Source organism: Nomascus leucogenys, chromosome 17, assembly GCF_006542625.1.
Source record: "Nomascus leucogenys isolate Asia chromosome 17, Asia_NLE_v1, whole genome shotgun sequence".
NCBI lineage: Eukaryota > Metazoa > Chordata > Mammalia > Primates > Hylobatidae > Nomascus > Nomascus leucogenys.
The window spans coordinates 83,432,687-83,442,606 of record NC_044397.1 but is presented as its reverse complement, the minus strand read 5'-3'; the positions used below and the strand labels follow the sequence as shown (position 1 = coordinate 83,442,606).

The 9,920-nt window shown below is 54.5% G+C and overlaps 1 protein-coding gene across 2 annotated transcripts in view; it reads left to right on the top strand.

Annotated features, from left to right (window-relative positions):
- Window positions 1-3,491: 3,491 nt before the first annotated feature.
- Window positions 3,492-9,920, top strand: part of AKT2 (AKT serine/threonine kinase 2) — a 54,993-nt gene continuing 48,564 nt past the window's right edge. The window contains exon 1 of one of the 2 annotated variants that reach the window (XM_030795664.1): window positions 3,492-3,684. The gene's annotated coding sequence lies outside the window, so the exon portion shown is untranslated. The remainder of the gene's footprint in view (window positions 3,685-9,920) is intronic. The other variant, XM_030795658.1, reaches the window with a different exon arrangement.

Sequence of the window (9,920 nt, the reverse complement as noted above, 5' to 3'; positions counted from 1 at the left end):
CAATTGCTAAATAAATTATATTATTACTGTCTTAATAAAGAAAGGCAAGCTCAGAGAAGTGAAGTGACTTTGACAAGGACACAGAAAAGATACGATTAGAACCTGGGCCTACTCATCTCCAGTGCTAAAAAGTGTTGTTTACCTGCGAATGTTTTACAAACTACAAGGCACAACCAGAAAATCAGTTCAGCTGGATTGCAGAATTGAAATAAATAGAATATTAAGGGCTGGGTGCGGTGGCTCATGTCTGTAATCCCAGCACTTTGAGAGGCCAAGGTGGGCGGATCACCTGAGGTCAGGAGTTCGAGACCAGCCTGACCAACATGGAGACACTCCATCGCTACTAAAAATACAAAATTAGCCAGGCATGGTGGCGCATGCCTGTAATCCCAGCTACTTGGGAGGCTGAGGCAGGAGAATCACTTGAACCCAGGAGGCGGAGGTTGTGGTGAGCCGAGATCGTGCTATTGCACTCCAGCCTGGGCAACAAGAATGAAACTCAGTCTCAAAAATAAATAAATAAATAAAAATACAAAAATTAGCCAGGTGTGGTGGTGCACGCCTGTAATCCCTCTACTCAGGAGGCCGAGGCAGGAGAATCACTTGAACCTAGGAGGCGGAGGTCTCAGTGAGCCGAGATGGCGGATGGCACCACTGCACTCCAGCCTGGGCGACAGAGTGAGACTGTGTCAAAAAAAAAAAAAAAAAAAAAGAAGAAGAATATTAGGCCAAGCGCGGTGGCTCACATCTCTAATCCCAGCTCTTTGGGAGGCTGAGGTGGGTGGATCGCCTCAGCTTAGGAGTCTGAGACCAGTCTGGGCAACATGGCGAAACTCCGTCTCTACCAAAAATACAAAAAAATTAGCTGGGCATAGTGGCGCACATCTGTGGTCCCAGTACTTGGGAGGCCGGAGTGGGAGGATTGCTTGAACATGGGAGGTGTCGGTTGCAGTGAACTGAGATTGTGCCCCTGCATTTCAACCTCGGTGACAGAGGGAGTGAAACCCTGTCTCAAAAAAACAACAAAAAACTTTGGCCGGGCGCGGTGGCTCACGCCTGTAATCCCAGCACTTTGGGAGGCTGAGGCGGGCGGATCACGAGGTCAGGAGATCGAGACCATCCTGGCTAACACGGTGAAACCCCGTCTCTACTAAAAATACAGAAAATTAGCCGGGCGAGGTGGCGGGCGCCTGTAGTCCCAGCTACTCGGGAGGCTGAGGCAGGAGAATGGCCTGAACTCCAGGGGGCAGAGCCTGCAGTGAGCCGAGATCGCCCCGCTGCACTACAGTCTGGGCGACAGAGCCAGACTCCATCTCAAAAAAAAAAAAACCCAAAAACAGAGCCGGGCGCAGTGGCTCACACCTGTAATCCCAGCACTTTGGGAGGCCAAGGCAGGTGGATCACGAGGTCAAGAGATGGAGACTATCCTGGCCAACACGGTGAAACCCCGTCTCTACTAAAAATACCAAAAAATTAGCTGGGCGTTTTGGCGCGTGCCTGTAATCCCAGCTACTCAGGAGGCCGAGGCAGGAGAATCGCTTGAACCTGGGAGGCGGAGGGCGGAGGTTGTAACGAGCCAAGATCTCGCCACTGCACTCCAGCCTGGCGACAGAGCGAGACTCCGTCTCAAAAAAAAAAAGAGAGAAAGCCACTGCCCTTGACTACCAGTGCTGCAAGTTTATACACAAGCACATGGGTGGTTTCAGTGAGATCTCAGTGTGTCATAATTAAGTGCCCTAGGAGGGGCTAGGATTCAAGTTGGCCCAGGGGAGACTTAGACGTAGGGGAATGGCCTGTGAGCTGTTCAGTGTGGACAGGGGTGAAAAGGGTTGGTCACAGTAACCTTGAGTCTAGATTAGGGCAGAAGGGCTAATTCTTGGAACAAACATTCTGCAAGAGCCCACTCTGGGCAATGTCGGATACACACTGATCTCTAAGACAGTCTTGATCTCTTCCTTTACTGGGTTTCCTGTGCAGTAGGGGAAACAGACCTGTCACCAGACAGTAATAGATGAAAATGGTTAGGGCTGTGAAGGGGGAGGCATTGGTCAGAATTATTAACGCCGACTGATGGGGAAGACTGTGAATTAGGAATACCGAGCAGCAAGTTCCAAGCTAGAAACCAATTAAGAAAGGGCTAGTTCCAGCATTAGGTTTACCTCTCAGAAAACGAAAGCCGAACCTTCAGCAGGATTTGCCTGCAACACTCTCACAGACTGAGGTGGACCCAGGATTCAACTCTCAGCCAGGCACTTTTCTCACTTACCAATGCATACAATTGCCAAGCTATATGGCATACTGGAACCCAAATTCAGGAGGCAGCACAATCCCCTATGAGAGAGGAAGGGCTGGGAGCCAGATGTCTCACAGCTGTCCAGTACACTAGCTAATATACGGATTAGGATCTGTGCAAAGCTCTTTTCTTGCAGGGTAATTTTTTTCTTTTTTCTTTTTTTTTTTTTTTTTGAGACGGAGTCTTGCACTGTCGCCCGGGCTGGAGTGCAATGGCACGATCTCAGCTCACTGAAACCTCTGCCTCCCGGGTTCATGCGATTCTCCTGCCTCAAGCCTCCCAAGTAGCTGGGATTACAGGCACACACCGACATGCCCAGCTTTTTTTCTTTTTTTTTTTTTGTAGTTTGAGTAGAGACAGGGTTTCACTATGTTGGCCAGGCTGGTCTCGAACTCCTGACCTCATGATCCGCCCGCCTTGGCCTCCCCAAGTGCTAGGATTACAGGAGTGAGACACTGCGCCCGGCCGCAGGGTGATTTTAAGGCCTTTATGGGCCCAAGTTGCATTATAAAATGTTATATCCCAGATTCACTGGAATATGTACGATGAGAGCAGGTGGCATTAATATTTTGCAGTAATGAACTGTCTAATTGGTAAAAACCGTTTTGTTTACATTAAAATAGTTCAAAAGCCAGCGACACATTGATGATTGTTTCCATTTAGCAGATGTGGATACTGAGGCACAGAAAACGGTCAAGCCTTCTGCCCACAGTCACCAGAAAGGAGGAAATTCAAATCTGGGGTTGTGTGGCTTCAGAGCCTGAGCTCAACCATGACGAGCACACTGAAAAGGAAACCCCTCCTAACTAACTCCCGCTCCGGGGTCCTTTAAGAGCCCCGGAACCCAGAACGGAGTAAAACAAGATCAAAGCGTATGTAAATACCGACTAGAGGCTGCCGGGAAATAATCTCTGCGGCTAGGCCCTAGGGAAAGCAGGCGTCGGAGTCCTAGTGCGCCTGCGTAGCCCCATCTCGCCTTTCCACCCCACGCCCTAGCGAGGCCCATCTCTAACCCACACAAGCCCAAAGTTGTCTAATGTGCGCAGGCGCCCTGCTGTGAGCCCGCCTCCTTCTCTGCCCTGCTCTTGCGCTCTCGCTCGCTCAGAGTTCGTCTCTGGCTCTTTGTACGTCACTTCCTGTTTGTGGCGCGAGAGGGCGGTATTTCCGTCCGGAGGGTGGGAGGGGGCGGTAAGCGGGGGCTGGGGGGAGGGGGCGGGGGCCGCGCCGCGCGAGCCGTTGGGCCTGGCTCGGAGGAGGCGTCGCCGCCGCCGCCGCCGCCGCTGCCGGCGCCAAAGCCGCTGCCGGGAAACACAAGGAACGGCAATCAGCGCAGCGTGGCGATGGGCGGGGGTAGAGCCCCGCCGGAGACGCTGGGCGGCTGCTGGTGACAGGTGAGTGCGCCAGCGCGTGTCCCCGAACGCCCCCCCCCGCGATGGTCGCGTCCGGGCCCCCCGCGGTGCAGCGATGGGCTGTACCACCCGTGCCCGGCGGGGGGACCGCAGCCCTCGAGCCCCCCCTTCAGGAGCTGAGTGGGGGTGGCCGAGCGGGGGCGGTGGGACCAGCCTCGGGGGCCGGGGGCGGTGGCGACGGGCCATACCACTGAGGCGGTGGGGGGAGCGCCGCGAGTGTGCGGGACGGGGAGCGCAGGCCCTAGCGTGCGCGGGACGCGGGCTGGACCCTTCGGGCGCGGCGGGCAGATCTAGCCTGGCGTGCGCGAGCTAAACTATCGAGGGGGCGCGCCGCATCAAGTGTAGAGGGCTGTACCTTTTTGGCGCTGTGGAAGCCGTTGCTGTGCTGTATTTACAGGGGTGGGGGCTTGTGGGGAGGATGCTTCCCCAAGTGTGGCTGGGTTATATCACCACGGCCTTGAGGGAGCCCTGCTTAGAACGTGGGGGAGCCCAAATCAGAGAAGGACTGTGATGTTTGTGATCTTTAAGGGACTGGGACGGGGCGGGACAGTGGGTTTTAGGGGCGTATTTTGGGAGGACTGTGATGCCGATTGGTGAGGAGGGGTTTCTGTTTCCTGTATTTGACGTGTGTGGCGTTGGGGGTTTACACTGGTCTCAGCCTTTATTGAACTCAACGAATCTGGAGGGAACGTCATGGTTACTGGGGTGCTTTGGACCATGGAGGTGCTGCTGTGGATTCCATTACCCTCTCAGATTATTCACCAGGCAGTAACAGTTCTTTCCTTCCATAGGGGAGGGAGGAAAGCTGTGTTAGAAGTCACTGAAGTTGTCTGAGCCTTAACATTCGGAAGAGGAAGAGGGATTGGGCTTGGATTTGAGGAGCCCTGCCCCTGCACCAGCTTGTTAAAACTTGAGAGGAAGGAGTGTTTGGGGGAACACTTCTTCCCCCCAGGGAAGCTTTCTGGGGGCATCTTGATCTTAGGATTGTGAGGACCTCTTCCTCTCATTTGGAGACCTCTTGGGGCTCAGCAAGACGCCTGGGCTAAAGTAACTAGAGCCTCCAATGGGCTGCTTTTCAACCTCATGCACTCCTACCTTCCCAGAGAAGCAGCAGGAGTTCACTCGTGGGCTGAACTTGGTTGGCAGTGGATGTGAAGGGTCCAGGAACCAACGCAGACCACCACATGCCCCTCTGTCGCTGGCCATGAAGCTGTTTGTGTCTCCCGGTTACCAGCTCAGTCACACATCATGTTTACACTCCCCACCAAGGCAGTAACAGTTGGCCTTGCAGTGAGGCCGGGAGCTGTTTTCCCAGCTGTTCCTCTTTGCATAGGCCAAGGGGACTTGCGGGGGGGGGGGGGGGGTGCCCCTGGCCCAGCCTGGCCCAGGGAGGAAGGCTGCTCTGAAGGGCTTGGGACAGTCAGATCCCTTATGGATCTGGTGTCTTATTGTGGTCTGTGGGCTGGTGCTGGGAGCAGCCAGCCCCAGAGGTCTGTGGCCAGTGTCCCTGCTCCCTAGGCCAGATCATGACCTTGGCTTGCCCTGTAGCCTTTGCTCTGGGTCTGGAGTTCCCAGAGGACTGGCTGCAGTCCCTGATTGACCCAGCAGACCTGGGCTGGTGATGTGGTCAGAGGGGGCAGACGGTTGCCCCTAGTCCGCGGCAGTGACTTCCAAGCTGACTGGCTTCCGTGCCTCATGGTTCCTGGAGAGAAAGGTCCCACAGTCTGTGAGGCAGCGGGGGCTCTGTAGAATCTTTCTCCACTAGGGGTTTGTTCCTCTGGTCCTCTCCTTCTGCCAGCTTTTAGAGGGTTTGCCTGATGGGGCTAACAGCGGCAGTGAAAACAGTAATCATGAAATTGATGGCTGACAGTAACTGAGTGCATTCTGTGGGCCACACACTGTTTGGAATGCTTCATATAGATAAACTTGCTGAATACTTGAATTCTAGAGCGGTAGGCGCTGTTGTTATGCTCTCCCTTTTAGATGAGAAAACAGCAGCTCAGAGAGGCAAATCATTTCCAGAGCTAGTGGATGCCCAGTGTTTATAGCATTCACCCCATGCCAGGCGTATGACAGGGCTTTTGCACATGTGATCTCACTTAAGTCTCAAAACATACCTGTGGTTAGGCCTATTTTATGGAGAGCTATGAGCTAGTTAGAAGTGTGATACCATTTTACAGATAAGGAATCATTTCACTCACTGTGAAGTACAAAGATTTCCCTGAGGTCTCATAGCTGAAGTGGTAGACATGTGATGTGAGCCCTTGGCCCACCTTGGCCTCAGATCCTCGTGTCAAGGAGAAACCGGAGGAGTGGCTTTTGTCTATGAGCGTGTACTCTGCCCAGCCCTGTGCTTCGGGCTTTGTATGGTATTTGTGTCCTTTTTTGCAGAGTCTGAAATTGAAGTTCAGAGGAAGAATTGCCTTCCCCCAGGTCTTACCAGACCCTGTGGGTGCCAGGGTAGGATTTGAACCCAGGTCACTGAGCCGCTAGTGCCATGCATTCCTTGCTCACCAGGTTCCAGGCTGGGTGAAAGGAAGGAAAGACATAGGGTAGAGTCACCTCTGTCCTCTGTCCTCCACCTATAGAGGTGACTATCCTATGTCTTTCCTTCCTCTCACCCCTGAGCCTCAGGCTGCCCTGAGCACCTCTGCCTGCAGCCAGTCCAGCATTTCTTGGTCCCTCCTCAGAGTGGAGCCAGGGCATCCTTTAACCCTGGGCAGGTGTATGCTGGGAGAAGAAGACAGCAAGAGAGCCATGCAGGGGGTGACACAGCTACCAGGGACCTGTGTTAGCAGTAGGATGGTGAAGTCGGTTCTAGCTCTGTGACCTTGGACCACACTGTTCACTCCCATACAGTGGTCTCAGAAGGACGTCCACCTTGGGCTGTTTTCTTTTTTTTTTTTTTTTTTTTTTGAGACGGAGTCTTTCTCTGTCCCCCAGGCTGGAGTGCAGTGGCGCAATCTCGGCTCACTACAAGCTCCGCCTCCCGGGTTCACGCCATTCTCCTGCCTCAGCCTCCCGAGTAGCTGGGACTACAGGCGCCCGCCAACACACCCGGCTAATTTTTTGTATTTTTAGTAGAGACGGGATTTCACTGTGTTAGCCAGGATGGTCTCGATCTCCTGACCTCGTGATCTGCCCGCCTTGGCCTCCCAAAGTGCTGAGATTACAGGCTTGAGCCACCGCGCCCGGCAACCTTGGGCTGTTGTGAGGATTAAGTGAATTAATCCATGAGAAGCTCCTAGAATGGTGCCTGGCACTGTGTAAGTCTTGGTTGGCAGTCATGATTATGTTGTGGAATGGAGGCATCCAGCCTCTCCCACCTGCTACTTTTGGTCCCCTTGAGCGTTTTGGGATCCAGCTCCCCAGCATGGCCCAGCTAGGATCCAGAACTTCGATGTTCTGGTTTCCAGCCTCTGTAAAGAGGTGCATGGAAGCAAGTGAGAGCACGCGGTTCAAATCCAGCCCTGCCACTCCATGGCCGTGTGACCTTGAGCAGGCTCCCCAACCCTTCTGAGCTCATTTCATCATCGGTGTCATGGGGATGATGATAATTCCCACCTGATAGGATTATTGTGAAGGCTGAGTGGATTAATTTGTGGGAAGCATTCATAACTGTTCTGGCATACAATAAGCCTACCGGAAACGTCTCCTCACTAAGAAGAGTGCCCGACACATGGTGAGCCGTCGGTCTATCTTAGCAATTGTAATTCTTAGTATTTCTGCCAGGACTTTGAAGGCCTTTGCCAGTTCACAGAACCGTGTCAGAGAGCACTAGGAGGAGATCAGAGCTGAAATTAGCGTCTCAGTTTTCCAGATGCAGAAACAGAGGTCGGGGGAGACATGCAATCAAGTCAGAACTGACAAGGGCAGCTCCTGGGCCCACTCCTGTTCCACGCAGTGGCTTTGCAGCCCTGAGCCCCTCCAAGGTAGACACATTGGAGTCTTTTCAGAGGTCAGGCTCTGTGCTTGTTTTTTTTTTTCTTTTGAGACAGGGCCTCACTCTGTCACCCAGGCTGGAGTGCAGTGGTGTGATCACAGCTCACTGCAGGCTTGACCTCCTAGGCTTAAGTGATCCTTCCACCTCATCCTCTTGAGTAGCTGGGACTACAGGTGCATGCCACCATGCCTAGTTAATTTTTAAGTTTTTTGTGGAAACGGGGGTCTCGCTATGTTGCTCAGGCTAGTCTTGAACTCCTGGGCTCAAGTGATCCTCCTGCCTCAGTCTCCTGAGTAGGTGGGACTATAGGTGCATGCCACTGCCCCTGGTTCCTAGCCCACCACAGCTCACAGCTCCGGGAGTGGCAGGAAGGCTGGGCCTGGGCAGGGGGAGCAGCAGAAGTGCCTGCAGGGGTTGGCAGGGGCTGTGCTTTACTGGCCTTTGGGCCTGGGTGAGAGGTGAGGATGGATGCTAAGGGTATTGTGGAGCCAAGGAAAAGGTTTCACTCATCTGCCACCATTTACTGAACACCTCCTATGTGCCAGCATTGCATCAGTACTGGGAATACAGCAGTGTACTTACCAAAGTCCCTATCCTTGTGGGGCTGAGGGAGACCAACCCGAAACAGGTGAATAAGCAAGGAGCCGGTTAGAGGGGGAGGAGCTAGGCAGCGAATTCAAATCAGGTGACAGACTGGGCGCTTCTTTAGATGCCTGCGGCTGCGGGGAGGGCCTCTGAGCTGATCCCAGTTTGGCAAGGTGAGGCAGTCATGTGGGATGGGAGGAGAAGGAACAGCCCTCCAGGTGGAGGGAACCACAGTGCAAAGGTCTGAAGGGAGGACAGAGCTTGGTGAGGTGCAGGGACAAGCCTCACAGAGGCCTCTGGTTTGGCAGAGCGAGGGAGCAGGGAGGAGATGAGTCCAGGGGCTGCAGGGCAGGCAGGGCCCTTTCACTGGGAGCCTTGTGGACTGTCTGTGAAGGAGTTTGGAATTTCAGCAGGAATGGCCTGGTCAGATTTAGGGTGTTAGCAGGTGACACAGGAGAAGGTCATAGGCTCCTGCCTGGGGGCGTGGGTAGATTTGACTGAGCGGAGTAGGGCGTTTCACAGGCCTCCCACTTCCCCTCCAGTAGCATCACTGTCTTACAGCCAGCAAAGGCCTGAGGGTTGCCTCCCTCCTGTGGTTTTCACACTGTGTTCCCCAGAGCCCGTGGCTGTTACTTTTAGGGAAAGAGGAGGGGAGGCTCACTGGGCTGATTTCTCTGCCCATCCCTCCCCAACCCAACCAGCTGGACTAATACTGAATAGCAACGCAGAGCAGCAGTCACACCTGATACAGACAGCATCCGCTGACCCTGCGTCCATGCTGCCGTGGGCCTACAGGCCTGCGCCATTCCCGGTGCTCCTCTGGAATTGGAAAGACCAGGGCTTGTGACTGGCGCCCAGCACCCAGGTCTCTGGCGGGCCTCAAGTGTGGTTGATATTACGAAGGCAAAATAAATGAGGGCCAGGTTGAGAGTGTGGGCATGTTTCTCCACTATAGCTGAGTGATCAGGGAGGACCTCCCTGAGGAGGTGACGTGTGGGTAGGGACTGGAGTGTTGTGAGGGAGCCATGGGAGGATCTGGGTGAAGACCCGTTAGACCCAGGAGGAATCTTCTCTGATTCCCACTTTACAGTGGTGAGAACTGAAGCCTGGAGAGCCTCTGTAGCTTGTGCTAGGTTCCCCAACCAGGAGGTGTTGGGGACAGGCTGTGAATCTGGGCTTCCAGAGATTCCCCCAGCACAGCTCCGTAGCCCCTGCTGAGTGTGACTTCTGATCCCACCCATGGGCTCACCCCTAAGGCTTAGTGCGGGAGCAGGCCCTCTGGCGTTTTTTTTTTTGAGGTGTGTTCCAGAGTATCTTCCTAGAAGGAGCAGAACCCCTCAGAACAAACCTCTAGGGTCTCCGGAAGGCCCCCGGGATGGGTTGGGATGGAAAGGAGTGTCTTTCAGACTTGAGCTCCAAGCCCCTGGAGGACCCAGGGTCACCCCTCCCCGGGCCTCTCTTCAGCTTCCCAGAGCTCTCAGCGGAAGGCCCTCAACCACAGGCCTCCGGGCCGCACGGTGGGGTGGTTCCATGGCAGGCTCTTCTGGACAGCCAGCCAAGCAGCGAGAGGCCCAGCTGGGGGAGACAGCCTGGGAGCAGGACCAGGAGGGAGGGAGTGAGCGTGGGAGGGGTGCTGGGTGGGAGCTCAGCCTGGCCCCCTTGGGGCAGGACCCACTGCCAACTCAGCACC